Here is a 16,454-nt window from a genome sequence, read left to right as displayed (position 1 = left end):
TAGGTAGTTGTAGAATGTCCTGATTTTTGCATCACATTTTTGCCCTGCTCCTCAAAAAGTTTTTTTTTCTTTTTTTCTGGGAAATATTTTGAAAATACTTGACTATTGAAGCCAGAAAACAATGACAGACATTTGAATTTCAAAGCTCCTTACCATCAGACAATTCACATTAATGCAAAACATGCTATTCTATCAATTTTATAAGTTTGCAAGAGCAGTATGTAAAACATGTTTCTATGTTTGATCCTTTTTCAACCCAATATGTATGGGTTTGTCCAGATTCCTTGCTATAAAAGGTTGAGAGGTATGGTTCAGTGTGCTGTGGAAATGAATATCTGATGGTGTCTGACTTCAGTTCATGTGTTGGCCACACATCCACAAGCATTACAACCCTGAGGTCTCAGTTTATTTTTTTCCATACATATGTCAATCACATGACAAAGTGTAATTTATAATGTGTGCTCCCTCACAGACTGTACCAGTTGGTGGTGCTCTCAACCTTGCTATGATAAACTGAAACATCCAAATATGCTCAGTAAGGGTACTTGTGTTGTCATATAGCTAGGCTTCTAAGCAGTCTAGTGCTATTAGGATATTAGCCTCATATGGCAGTATGACTCTGTGCCTATGCAGGCCTCCTAAACTGTAGTTCTTCACATGGCCTACTGATGTCATCTACTGTAAGTTCACCTGCACTCCTGTATAAGTCAGACTTGTGCTGTGGCATGCACATTATGTACTGTGTTCTGTAGTCTGTGCACCTAGATAGGAAGGAGTTCTATCTCACTTCAGTCAACTGGGTGTGTGTACCTCTAGGCAGCACAGTATAAGTGGTATCCTATGGTTACCTCTCCAATGGGTTGGTTGGTAACTTTTTTGATAGCTGCTTATCCCTACACATTCATTTCATACTGGCCTCCCAAGCTGTTGTCTCTCACAGGGCTTGCTGATTTCATCTACTATAAGTTCACCTGCACTCTTGTATATGTCAGGCTTGTGACATGACACATGCATTAAGTACTGTCTTCTGTAGAATTTGCTCTTAGGTAGGAGTTCTAATATCACTGTAGTCAACTGTGTCTGTGTAACGTTAAGCAGCAAAGTATAAGTTCTATACTATAGTCACCTCTCCAATGGTGTGGCTGGCCATTTTGTGATAGCTGTTCATCCCTACACATTCATTCCATATTGACCTCTCAAGCTGTTGTCTCTCACAGGGACTGCTGATGTCATCTTACTATAAGTTCACCTGCATTTTTACCAGTACCTCAAATGTCAAGAATATGGCTGACAACTTTAAATTAAGCTTATAACTGTAGCAATCCTAAATCTACCCACCCAACAAAAAACTGACACAGACAAATACATTATTGAATTTAGTGCACTATGCCACAGTATTCTAATTCTCATCTAACCAAACATATTTGAGTGAAGTAATTGGATCACTGCTTTGTATGTCACTTATGATGTTGCTAATGTTCTCCCTTTTTTTCTCACTCTCCAGTGCTTATGTCCCCCCCTTTTTCCACAGCACAGTGGGGTAGTCTTGTCCCATGGGAGCCACCTGCCTCCACTCCACTGGTTACAGCACCATGTCACAGCATGTCACAACCTGGTAACACCCCTTTGCTGCCCCTATACTACCTGGCCCATCAGGTAGTTTTGCCCTGTAGGATAGGTCAGTGGTTCCATCCAGGAGTAGTGGCAGAGGTGGTAATTTTATCACCCACAATGAACTGCCAGTGTTGGTGCATAGGATTGTATGCACACAGTTGGTGCACACCTACACTGGGTGTAGACACTGTTCTCCATTGTTGTCCTGAGTAATACAGGGAGACACAGCCATCAGACACAGCAGCCATCTGCACAGTAAGGTGACAGTCCACAGTTGAGGACTCAATTCTCACTGTTTCCAGACTTGACATCCATGGGCTCTTTATGTCCCCCCTCTCCCTAGCCATGGTGTTCACCCCCTCTGGTGTTCTTCATCATCCCTGTGTCTCATCTTGTATGTCCTGTCTGCTGCCATTGCATTCTCACCTACCAACATTACCTTACCCACACATAACTAGGTCCCTTCCCCAACATTCCTCTCTCACTAAATAAAAGGGGGGCACCTGTCCCACAAAACAAAATCTTCCCATATATAGCTCTCCATTTCACACACATGTCTGCTTGGCATACTTGATTCAGTTCAATTGAACATGATTATGTTGTCACTTCTGTCTCTGGATGTGACAGTCCAACTTCAGCTAATATTGTATACATCTGATGAGTTTTTACTGTTGACGAAATGGATAGCTATGGTTCTTTCCTATATACTTCCTGCACATTTATCCCTGATTTCTCCCCATTTCACCACTTTCCTGTCTTCCCCATTTCTTTTCTTTAGAGAATCTGTGTGCAATGGTGTGTGATGGTATGTGATGGTGTGCATTTTGCAATGACACGTGCCTACAGCAAAAGTATTACAGCTATTATATAAACCTGTATTTCAAGCTACTACCATTTTCTACAAATATTATGACATAGATTCATAAGTATTCTAATTTATAATTTTTATTTACATTTAAAAGTATGTGAAACTGTTGCATAGACCTTTATTTAAACCCAGTACCATCTAAATCAAAACAAGGTTGCATTAACAGATGGCGCTACAGAGTCAGTTGAGTAGCAGATTTATTTTACACACTGAAAAGAAAATTGCAGCCTTCACTGCTCTTGCATACACTTGCTATTTAACTAAACATTTGGCTGCAGGTAGTAATTGACTTCAGCCAGTGATAAGTTCCTTTTTTGGTCACATAGAACTGGTTTCAAATAAAGCTGTAGCTAATACTATTCATTATTATTCTATTTCTATTATTTATTAAAATTATTTGCCTTGCTTAATGAGGCTGAGTGATGCACAACATGGCGCACACATGCTTTATAAAAATAAATGGGGATTGTGCACTAAGGCTTTATTGAACATTAATGTCTATTGTACAATGATTTTTTCATACACAGTTAATGTTGAAAACATGACATTGGCGATATAATGAGCAAACACTGGGGAGTAATATAAGGAGCAAACACTGGGGAGTACAAAGGGAAAATATAAGGATAAATGTGACAGTCAATACTGATTGTATAAAATATACCTACTAAAGAATTGACTCTGTGTCTCCAGATGGATTAATGCATTGTTGTTGGAGGCAGATGATACTGAGTTCGAGATGAGGTGTAGACATGGATTTTACAAGTGTGTATGATACTTTTACATACATTTACAGATATTACTGCCTTTTACCATTGCTTAGCAATGGTGCGCATTGCACACCATCATTCAATAATTATTTAAAGAAAAAAATTGGGGAAGATAGGAAAGTGGTGAAATGGGGAGCAAGCAGGGGGAAAACCAAAGTGAAAGGAGGGCAAAAATTTGCAGGACAGGTGTAAGAAAGAACCATAGCTATCCATTTCTTCCACAGTAAAAACTGATCATATGTATACAATATTAGCTGAGTTTGGACTGTCACCTCTAGAGACACAGAGGTGACAATAACATAATCATGTTGTATAGCCAATTGGACCAAATCAAGTGTGTCAAGTAGACATGTGTGAAACAGAGAGCTACAGATGGGACTATTTTTGTGGGACAGGTACCCTTTTTTGTGAGAGAGGAATGTTGGAGAAGGGATATAGACATGTCTGGGTTAGGCAAGTTGGCAAGGTGAGGAAGCAATTGCTGACAGAGAGGACATACAAGACATGATACAGGGATGGTGAAGGACACAAGATGGAGATGAATACCATGACTGGGGTGAGGGTGAGGAAATTGAGGTCTCATGGATGTCAGGATGGGTGAAAGTGGGAATTGATCCCTCACCCAGTGGAATATCACCACTGTCCTCTCACTGCACTGGTGGCTGAAGTGCCCTACATGTACATCTTCAGTGGGTACTCTGTACCAGGATGGAAAGCAGAACCTATGAACCTATGAACACCCCATCTGGCATAGGCATGTGTCCACTGAGTGGTGCACAATCGTATGTTCCATACCTGGTAGCTCATTCCGGGTGATAAATGCACCCCTCCACCACTACTCCCAGAGGGGACTGCAGGCATATTCTCTGAGGCAGAACTACCTGAGGGTCAGGTAGTGCAGGGGTTGCCAGGATGCAGCCCAGACATGTTGAGCCTTGGTGCTATAGCCGGTGGAGTGAAAGTAGGAGTATCATGGGGGACCTGCCTACCCTGCTGTAGTAATAAAAAACAGTAACATATAATTATAAAAAATGAAAATAAAACAAAAGTTAGGCACAAAAACATAAATAGATGAACAAAAAAAGACAAATATTAAACATAATAATAAAAATAACAGAAACAACTAATATAACAAGAAATACAAACAAAATCAGAAATAATAAATTAAAAAAAGAAATACAAAATTATACACAACAACAAAATGAAAAAATAAACAATAAAAAATGAAGAAAAAAGTTGGGATGAGAGAAAAAAGAGGAAAACATTACTTTAGTTAATATACAAAAACTTTCCTCAATTATTTCACTGTATTCTGTTATGTTTTACTTTTAACACTACCTGCTCCTAGGAAATTTCTTTATTACTTTGGAGACTACCCAGCTACTAACAGATAGACACTGTAGTACTGATCAGATTGCAGCCAGCAGTCATTCATGTGTGCATATATATTGCAAATGTGCATGCTTGCACTTGACAGCAGACCATGCATGCCTGAGGTATTGAGGTCTGAAAGTAACTTGCTATAATGATCATTAGCTAACAGCATTGTGTATATAATGATGAAAACATAACACAATTGTGCACACTATTGTATGTTTGGGAAGTGTGGTTTTTGAACCCACAACAGCTGAGTACTGTAATGTACTTTTCTTTTAGAAAACAGACTAATGCTTGTATACTTTCCTTTTACACTCCATACATGCCTGCTCACTGCTATTTGAGAATGTGAAACAGTTGCTTTCTGCTACAGAGTAAGGCATGCATACTTTCTTTTACACTTGAAATATGCATGCTTAATTATGTACAACTGTTTGAAACAACAAATAATCAATCTTTAACAGTTAAAGCTACAATAACAGTACTTTTTATATGTATAAATACCACATGCTTCTCTCATCCTTGCCAGAAGCACTCCATAAGACCTTACATTCAAGACTCTTTCTTCAGCAGCTGTGGAAAAGAAAAACAAAACAGAATGCCATTATGAATGCCAGTCTTGACTATATTCAGCTATAACTTTTACAATTTGTCAATGCATTTTATACTTACATATCTGTGGAGTGTTCCCTGCTCAACATTCCCTGAGCCACTGATCAAGGGTATCCATCTTCCCCCTACAGAGATCTTCATAATGATGGCGACACTGATCAGCAGTGCGTGGGATCCCTGTCACACTGGCCAAACCCCTAGCCAAACTAGTTCCAACTTTAGACTTATACTGAGAACCTGAGTAGTCCTTCTGCAAAAGGCATGGGTCATGTTCTTTAATTAGGAGCCCAACAAAGACTTTGGACTACTGAACACCCCAACATTGCACTCAAAAGCGCATACCTTCTCCAGCATCAGCCATGTCTCCTACAGATCAAGTTCAATGTCTAATGAGCATTTCCCACTAACTCCACTTTAAACATATGTTTTTCCATGAACTGCACATATTGCGCTTACTGAGAGTGTGCACTGTCTGGTTTTGGTTACATTTGAAAAAGCTGCGCCCCACTCACTCAAACACAGTAGCTATGGTGAATGAAGGTAAGCAATGTGCAGCACTGGGTATTAAAAAAAATAGAAAAAGCAATGCAGTTCCAAGGATATTTGATATACAGCTGCTTCTGTAGCTGTTATTCAAATGGGATTACCACAGTTGTACTTTTTCATAATATATGCACAATACCCATGTACATGAATAGGTAAATAACTGACACAATATTAGGGTCTCAGCCCTCATACATGTAAATATTAATATCAAGTGCACTATATCAGGTGTTATGAGTGAGAGCAAATATGACCTGATGTGGAACAACGTGATGTGGAACAACATTAAAAGTGTATGGTATATGTGTTTTTTGAACCCAGGACCATGTGTACAGTAGTCCTAAACTTACAGCTCTTGCCACAAGCAAGTTGAGGAAACATTTGTCTATGTTGCACTTCATTTGTATAATCTACATTGCCAACACAATAAAAGAAAAGTTTGCTTGCCCTGTACTAGAACCCAGAACCATTTGCACTCCAGACATAGACTTACCACTTGTTGCCACAGGCTTAGTTACATGACATCCCCTATATTAGTATTCATTGTTAACTTGCCTGTATTACTGCAGCACAGCCTTGCTTACCATATTTGTGCAATGTCCACATGTATTAATTGAATGCATATGGTCTCTATTTTTAGCTGTCTGGTCATGTCTGATATGTGGGTGGTCCAGTCATGCAAACAGGCTAAGCATCACACGAACATGTGAAAAACAAAAAATATAAAAAAATTGGAATGCGCAAATGAGCTAAGCATCACACAAACATGAAAAAAGAGAGAGAAATGGAAAACAATAAAATATATGAAATGAATAAAAGCAGAATGAAATATCTATGGCAGGGTCCCTTGTACAAATTTTCTCAATTTAAATGTGTTTAGGACCTTGCCAAATTTTGAACAAGAGAATGCAATTGCCATCATACTTCTCAGATTTTCACATAATGTATATATTTGTGCTTCATAGTTTTGGTCTGTTTCTCATAAAATTCTGGGTTTTTGGCAAATCACTGGCAAATCATTGGGGATTGAATTCAAAACATAATGACAGACATTTGAGATTCAGATTTCATACCCTTCAGAAAATTAATGCTAATGCAAAACCTGTTATTCTATCAAAGTTTTAAGATTGTAAAAACAGTATATAAAAATTGCCCCAATTTTTGGACCTCTGCCCCATATTATTTATAGCTTTGTTCTGATTTCTTGCTCTAAGAGGTTAAGAGGTATGATTGCTGTGCTGCAGACAGCAACCTTACATGGAAATGTTATCTGCATTCCTGAAGAGGTTTTACGGACATAAAAACACTGTTGCGCACTGCAAAACCTTGTTTAAGCATGCCACACTTCATTTTATTTATTTTATTTATTTATTTTACATTTGTTAATCGGGATGGTCCGACCGGACACAGGTCCATTTTCAGTGAAGGCCCGTGGAGAAAAGCTCCACAGTAAGTACAATTTTACACAATATGTTAAAATACAGTATCCAGAGAATTTTCAAACAATATGTTAAAATACAGTATACAGCAGAAGACATAACAAGACCTATATATACAGGGAAAAATAGTTACACATGATTAATAACAGAATAAGTATACAAATTCAATCAGAATTAGAAGACCTAGACTGTAATATATATTACATTAGGTATATTAGGAAGTGAGGTATACAAGTGGAATAATGTGAGGACTTATGTAATACATGAGCGTATTCTAAGTGAGTTTTTAAAGTGAGAAGAGGTAGGGACAAAAATCAGAGCAGGAGGGAGATTATTCCAGGTTCTAGCTATGTAGTGGGAGAACAGTGCTTTTCCTTCAGTATTGTCAGCCCTAGAGATACAGAGGAGAGGTTTGTCGGAAGATCAGAGAGGACAATTTGTATTATAGTGGGTGAGAAGTTGGCCTAGTGCAGGGTTTTTCTCTGGATTTGTTACCACATTGTAGGCAATGACTAATTGGTAATAGGTTAGTAGCTGGGGAAGGTCCAGCCATTGCAGTTTCCTTAGAGCCTGGCAATGATGGGTTCTATTTATTAATATGTATTGCACAGCACTGACGCAGCAGCAACTTTTTGTACATGGAAACAGTCTATTTAGGCTATACCAGAACCCTATACAGAGTTTCTTAAATCCTACAGTACAAATATTATACTCTAAACCATATGATGTTCTTCATCTCACATTGCTGCAGTCCTAACACTTGGGTAGTCCGCTGTCCCTCGGTCGGCCCGAATATCAGAGTATAAGGCTGACGTCGGTCAAGGCGCATTTGACTGACATCAGAACGTCAGGGTACAAATGCGCATGACCGACGTCATATCCTCAGTCTTTTTTGCCGCATGGTCCGATGCAGAAGCAGTGTTGCAAGTGCCGTTCAGTGTTCTGAAATTTTTCGAATTCGGAGTTTCAGACCGAAGTCAGAGTTGGTTAAGTACCCGTTAGAATATTTTGGTTTTCTTGCCTCAGTGGTTTACCGGATGTCAGAAAAAGTGAATAACTGTATTTCTTGTGGGAAACAGATACCGCATAGGGATTACCATAAATTGTGTATACCTTGTTTGGGACCTGAGCACGACGTTGTTGGGTGTCGCTTTTGTGCTAGGTTCAATAAACGCACTATAAAGCGAGGTTGGATTGTGCCAGGTTGGTCTTTGGGAAGCGCTGCAATTACAATATGCCGCCGGATGCTCCCCCGCCCGCTTCCTCAAAGAAGCGCAAGGACAAGGCAGTTAAACCTAGGTTAGAGGAGTCGTCCGAACCGGACGCCGGTTCTTTAGAGGCGCCAGTGGAACCGGTGGTTCCGACGGAGGCCTCTCTGGAGTCACAGGGAGAAACTTTGATTTTACAGGATGTGGCCTCCCAGGAGGCAGGTCAGGCTGTAGGGGCTTCTCAGATATCTGTACTCCCCTCCCTTCCTAAGGTGTCTAGGCCCTCTCTTTCTGCTTCCAAGGCTTCTCCTAGAGGCAGGTCTAGTTTAGCTTCTGTGGGTGTCACTCCTAGTTCTTCAGGTTCTGTGCCCAAGAAGCACATGCTTAAAATGGCAGAAGATTTAATTACTTTAATTAGAGGCTCTATGCCCCCTCCTGATAAGAGGCCTAGGATGGAACCAGTGTTTGGGATTATGAGCAGGTTTCGATGTGTCTGAGTCTTGACTGAAGACTTGCAGGAGTATTCTCATTATTCTGATTCTGATGTGGATGATTCTACTCCTTCTGCTTCTCCTCCTGAGGATTTTTCTTTTTCAGAGACCCTTCACTCCATGAGAGAGCATTTTAAATGGGAAGGTCAGGACTTCTCTGATTCCAGGAAAAGGCTTAGGGAATTTTTGTTTTTACCCCAGCATAGGCCTTTGGCTATACCCCCTGTTCTGAATGTGGTGGAAGATGTGTTTGCAGAGGCTTCTCTTAATCCTGATTCTTTGCCTCCTGCTCCTGTTAAACCTGATAGGTATTACCGGGTGCCTGAAGCTCATAAGTATCTTTTTAAGAGTCCTAGAGCAGACCCAGAAACTGTTAGCCAGGGGCTTAAGGGTGTTAAGGCTTCTGTTGTCAAGAATCCGGTTCCTGCAGATAAAGAGGCCAGGGCCTTGGATAGATGGGGAAAGAAAGTTTATACTTCTTCCACTCTAGCCATGAGAGCTTTGAATTGCCAGTTTCACATGTTGAAATATCAAAATTATCTCCTTTCACAATTGAAATCTAAGGTTGATGCTCTGGCGGAAGGTATTGATTGTAAAGAGTTACAAGATTTAGTGCATGTTTCTGAACAGGTGGGTAAGCATTCTTTGCAATGTGGTTTTCATGCTGTACAAGCCTCGTCTAGGGTGGCTGCCACTGGGTCAGTTCTTCACAGGCATGCCTGGCTGAGGGATCAAAATTTATCTGACCATGTTAAAACTAGGATTTTGGATGCCCCTTTGCAATCTGATGTCTTGTTTGGTTCTCCTGTTGAGGCAGTTTTAAAGAAAATGGAAGACAAGGCTAAGTCTATGCAGACTGTTAAAGATTTTTTGCAGGTTCAGCCTCCAAAGTTTAGTAGAAATTGGCCTACTAAGGGGTGGACGTATCCTTCTTATGATTCCCAGTCTAGGGGTAGATCTAGACGTGGCAGGGGCAGAGGAGGGAGTTCTCCTGCACAGTCTTCGGGTGAGGGCAGGGGTCAGTCCTTTCGTAAACAGACCCAATGACCTACCTTTTCCGCTGCCAGAACCTTCTCGGCTGGCAGCACCTTTGGGAGGAAGGTTGGCACTTTTCAAAGAAAATTGGAGTTTGATTACCCAAGACAGATGGGTATTGGATATCATACATCACGGTTACAGGTTTTATTTCCATACCTTGCCTCCTTTCAAAGGCATGCCAGACATTCCTCCTCAACAAAGAATAGAGGCTCACAAGCAAATTTCTCTGTTACTCCAAATAGGGGCCATACAGCCGGTTCCTATACCAGAAAGGGGCCTAGGATTTTATTCTCGCCTGTTCCTTGTACCAAAAAGGGGAACACGTGGAGACCAATTTTGGACTTATCTATCCTCAACACTTATCTGGACATTCCCAAGTTCAAAATGTTGACGTTACAACAGCTTTTACCTCTGCTGGGCAAGGATCACTGGATGGTAACATTGGATCTCAAGGAGGCTTACCTTCATGTGCCTATCAGGCTAAGTTGCAGGAAGTATCTGCGTTTCGGACTGGGACTTCTCACTATCAGTTCTCTGCATTGCCCTTTGGCTTATCTACTGCCCAGAGTATTTAGAAAAGTTCTGGCTCTAGTGATAGCTTTCTTCAGACTGAAAGGAATACAAATCTATCCTTATTTGGACGATTGCCTGATTCTGGCTCAAGGCAGGAAGAGCTTCTTCGTCATTTGAATATGTGATAGCAGTGCTAAGATGCCTGGGGTATTCTGTGAACGAAATAAAGTCGTCTAGTACCCTCTCAGGACATGTGCTTTCTGGGTGTAAGACTGAATACAGCATCCCAGATGGCCTTTCTAACCCGGACAAACAAAAGAATCTTTCCCTTTACTTCCATCATCTATCTCTTCAGTCCGGGCTGACTGCAAGGACAGTCCTTCAAGCCTTAGGGTTCATGGCATCTTGTATTCTGGTGCTTCCCAATGCCAAACTGCATATGAGGAAGTTGCAATGGTATCTCAAAATGTATGGACACAGCACTGCCAGGATCTGGACACTGTCATTCAAATAATACCTTGCATTCAAAAGGAATTTTGTGGTGGGCTCAGGAATGTCACCTAAACAAGGGACTCTCTGTGACCCGGCCAGAGGCGAGTCAAATTTTAACGACAGATGCCTCGGACAAAGCTTGGGGAGCTCATCTAAACGGAAAGTGGATACAAGACAAGTAGCCTGTCAGACTACAGCATCTACATATCAATTTGAAGGAGATGTTAGCAGTCCAGTTTGCATTAATAGCTTTCAAGGATTTACTTCTTCCAGGGCAGGTGTTGATTCTAACAGACAACACAACTGTCATGTGGTACATCAACAAGCAAGGGGGAACACATTCTTATCCTCTATGCAGGCAAGCAATGATTTTGTGGAGACTGCTCTCAGTTTACAACTAAGTCTTCAGGCAAGGTTTCTGCCGAGCACAGAACTCCTTAGCAGATGTGTTAAGCAGACAAATCATGGATCCCCACGAGTGGAAACTGGATCTTCATGTATTTCAAAATTGACAGTGTCCTGGGGAACTCCAGACATAGATCTGTTCGCTTCTCCACTAAACCACCAGCTGCCAAAGTTTTGCACAAAGAGGTTTCATCCCACAGCTTGGAAAGTGGATGCTCTTTCTTTCAGTTGGAAAAATCTTCATGTGTATGCCTTTCCACCTCTGCCTCTCCTCCTAAAGGTACTTCTGAAGGTCAGACAGGACAAGCCAAGGATGATTTTGATAGCTCCAGATTGGCCTCGACAGCACTGGTACCCATTACTGAGAAGTCTAGCACGGAAGCCTCCATGGCCTTTGCCTTTGATTCCACATCTGTTGTCCCAGGAGGACAGTCATTTGCTCAATGTCAAACTTCACTGGGGTCCCTTCACCTTTTTTTAACAAGGGCCTTGAAATATGCATGCTTAATTATGTACAACTGTTTGAAACAACAAATAATCAATCTTTAACAGTTAAAGCTACTATAAGAGTACTTTATATATGTATAAATACCACATGCTTCTCTCATCCTTGCCAGAAGCACTCCGTAAGACCTTACATTCAAGACTCTTTCTTCAGCAGCTGTGGAAAAGAAAAACAAAACAGAATGCCATTATGAATGCCAGTCTTGACTATATTCAGCTATAACTTTTACAATTTGTCAATGCATTTTATACTTACATATCTGTGGAGTGTTCCCTGCTCAACATTCCCTGAGCCACTGATCAAGGGTATCCATCTTCCCCCTACGGAGATCTTCATAATGATGGCGACACTGATCAGCAGTGCGTGGGATCCCTGTCACACTGGCCAAACCCCTAGCCAAACTAATTCCAACTTTAGACTTATACTGAGAACCTGAGTAGTCCTTCTGCAAAAGGCATGGGTCATGTTCTTTAATTAGGAGCCCAACAAAGACTTTGGACTACTGAACACCCCAACATTGCACTCAAAAGCGCATACCTTCTCCAGCATCAGCCATGTCTCCTACAGATCAAGTTCAATGTCTAATGAGCATTTCCCACTAACTCCACTTTAAACATATGTTTTTCCATGAACTGCACATATTGCGCTTACTGAGAGTGTGCACTGTCTGGTTTTGGTTACATTTGAAAAAGCTGCACCCCACTCACTCAAACACAGTAGCTATGGTGAATGAAGGTAAGCAATGTGCAGCACTGGGTATTAAAAAAAATAGAAAAAGCAATGCAGTTCCAAGGATATTTGATATACAGCTGCTTCTGTAGCTCTGTTATTCAAATGGGATTACCACAGTTGTACTTTTTCATAATATATGCACAATACCCATGTACATGAATAGGTAAATAACTGACACAATATTAGGGTCTCAGCCCTCATACATGTAAATATTAATATCAAGTGCACTATATCAGGTGTTATGAGTGAGAGCAAATATGACCTGATGTGGAACAACGTGATGTGGAACAACATTAAAAGTGTATGGTATATGTGTTTTTTGAACCCAGGACCATGTGTACAGTAGTCCAAAACTTACAGTTCTTGCCACAAGCAGGTTGAGGAAACATTTGTCTATGTTGCACTTCATTTGTATAATCTACATTGCCAACACAATAAAAGAAAAGTTTGCTTGCCCTGTACTAGAACCCAGAACCATTTGCACTCCAGACATAGACTTACAACCTGTTGCAACAGGCTTAGTTACATGACATCCCCTATATTAGTATTCATTGTTAACTTGACTGTATTACTGCAGCACAGCCTTGCTTACCATATTTGTGCAATGTCCACTTGTATTAATTGAATGCATATGGTCTCTATTTTTAGCTGTCTGGTCATGTCTGATATGTGGGTGGTCCAGTCATGCAAACAGGCTAAGCATCACACAAACATGTGAAAAACAAAAAATATAAAAAAATCGGAATGCGCAAATGAGCTAAGCATCACACAAACATGAAAAAAGAGAGATAAATGGAAAACAATAAAATATATGAAATTAATAAAAGCAGAATGAAATATCTATGGCAGGGTCCCTTGTACAATTTTTCTCAATTTAAATGTTTTTAGGACCCTGCCAAATTTTGAACAAGAGAATGCAATTGCCATCATACTTCTCAGATTTTCACATAATGTATATATTTGTGCTTCATAGTTTTGGTCTGTTTCTCATAAAATTCTGGGTTTTTGGCAAATCACTGGCAAATCATTGGGGATTGAATTCAAAACATAATGACAGACATTTGAGATTCAGATTTCATACCCTTCAGAAAATTAATGCTAATGCAAAACCTGTTATTCTATCAAAGTTTTAAGATTGTAAAAACAGTATATAAAAATTGCCCCAATTTTTGGACCTCTGCCCCATATTATTTATAGCTTTGTTCTGATTTCTTGCTCTAAGAGGTTAAGAAGTATGATTGCTGTGCTGCAGACAGCAACCTTACATGGAAATGTTATCTGCATTCCTGAAGAGGTTTTACGGACATAAAAACACTGTTGCGCACTGCAAAACCTTGTTTAAGCATGCCACACTTCATTTTATTTATTTTATTTATTTATTTTACATTTGTTAATCGGGATGGTCCGACCGGACACAGGTCCATTTTCAGTGAAGGCCCGTGGAGAAAAGCTCCACAGTAAGTACAATTTTACACAATATGTTAAAATACAGTATCCAGAGAATTTTCAAACAATATGTTAAAATACAGTATACAGCAGAAGACATAACAAGACCTATATATACAGGGAAAAATAGTTACACATGGTTAATAACAGAAAAAGTATACAAATTCAATCAGCATTAGGAGAAGACCTAGACTGTAATATATATTACAGTAGGTATATTAGGAAGTGAGGTATACAAGTGGAATAAAGTGAGGACTTATGTAATACATGAGCGTATTCTAAGTGAGTTTTTAAAGTGAGAAGAGGTAGGGACAAAAATCAGAGCAGGAGGGAGATTATTCCAGGTTCTAGCTATGTAGTGGGAGAACAGTGCTTTTCCTTCAGTATTGTCAGCCCTAGAGATACAGAGGAGGGGTTTGTCGGAAGATCGGAGAGGACAATTTGTATTATAGTGGGTGAGAAGTTGGCCTAGTGCAGGGTTTTTCTCTGGATTTGTTACCACATTGTAGGCAATGACTAATTGGTAATAGGTTAGTAGCTGGGGAAGGTCCAGCCATTGCAGTTTCCTTAGAGCCTGGCAATGATGGGTTCTATTTAATAATATGTATTGCACAGCACTGACGCAGCAGCAACTTTTTGTACATGGAAACAGTCTATTTAGGCTATACCAGAACCCTATACAGAGTTTCTTGAATCCTACAGTACAAATATTATACTCTAAACCATATGTTACTAACTAAATTCATAATGATAAGAATTAATAGGTGAATTAAATTAAAAAAATTTAAGAATATTATTACTACAAACAAACAGAAAAGCTAAAATGTGCAAATCTTATCTGCATCATATATAGTTAGGGATTTTAAGTAGAATACACAGAGGTTAAAAATGCATATAGCATTTATATATAGCAATTCCATTTTTAAAGATTCACTTTTAGATGCACATATTTATATGCATGTAATTTTAAGGTTAATGTAATATTCTTACATCATACATCTTGAAACAGAACAAAAAGTGAAAAATATTACTTAGCACTGAACAGCATCTTGCACCTTTAGTAGGGAAAGGAATGAAATGACTGGATCATTTAGTTAATGTATACCATTAAATTCAGTGTTATGATGTTATCATAGTGAGGTTAGTCTTTTGATCTAGAGAATGGAAAGATAATATAGATAAAGTTATCAGTAATAGTAATAGTTCAGTCTGCGTTGGTTCATTAATCTCTCCGACCGTCTCAATTGAGGATATATTTCCTCTTCTAAAAAACTCATCATCCATATCCAGCATTTCGGCTTGCCTATACATTGTTTCCTGAGAACCATTATTCCCCTCTGTCCCAATATTTATTAGAAAATCTCAACCCCCATCTCTGTGATTCTGGGGTGGGGGATAGGCTGTATTGGTATGGTATGCCTTTTCATCTTGGCCCAGTTTTTTTTTAAATTTTCCTGTCCTTAATTATCTTGATTTTTTTTCATCTATAGTCCTGAAAATTCTACTATACTTGAATCCATTATTCGAAATAAATGGATCCCGAGTCACAATCTCATCAAGTTCACTAGCTTGCTTTGTTAAAGTTTCAATAGTTTTCTCATTATCTTTGAAAATTACTTGCATGTATTCCAAACCAAATTTGTCAAACAAGCCCAAAAGTTCTTTATGTAGAGGGAAATTATTCACTAGGCGTGTGGGATATCACCAAACTTGCAGCCCTTTAGGGACAATTTTCATTTTAATGCACTCATTAAAATACGTTTTCCATTTGTAATTTTTTAATTTTAATCAACAAATAATCCAGTTTGGATAGTTTGTCTGAAAAATAAATGTTCATACCTGTGTTTATGTTGTTTACTCCATTTAGGCTTGTATGGGCCTGGAAACAGTCAGTAAGTGAATGCAGATTCTGTTCACCTGTTTTTTATGCGTACTGTATCTGATCATTATTGGTGGTGTTTTGTTGCCCATCAGAAAATGCTGGTCTTGTGAGGTATTGTATAACAGAGGTAGACCTGGTCAAGGGTGTTGAACTATTGTTGTTATGCAAAGTCGAAAACCCAGGTAACTCACTTTACGTGCCAATAACAGAATGTGTTGAAAGTTGAGAGAGTTGGGACAAGGAAATATGTTCTATTTGGTCCATGCGGTCATTAAGTCTTTGGATGAGAATAGTTAATTCTCCCAATTTGTCACTTTGTATTAATTCTGCTTCAGCCTGTGCTGGTTCCATAAGACGCTCCAGCAATAAGCCAAAATCCACAAATGAGCAAAAAACACACTCAGACTCCACAGGAAAAATCTGGAACCAAAGCATAAAGTGTATAAAATCCACAGTGTGCCAAATGCTCACTTTATTTTAAACCAAATTCCACACTGATAAGCGCTTTCATCTCAATTAATA

This window comes from Protopterus annectens, chromosome 3.part0, assembly GCF_019279795.1.
Source record: "Protopterus annectens isolate FY-2018-M chromosome 3.part0, PAN1.0, whole genome shotgun sequence".
NCBI classification, from domain to species: Eukaryota; Metazoa; Chordata; order Ceratodontiformes; family Protopteridae; genus Protopterus; species Protopterus annectens.
The sequence above is the reverse complement of the archived record's forward strand: the minus strand, read 5'-3'. Positions refer to the sequence as shown.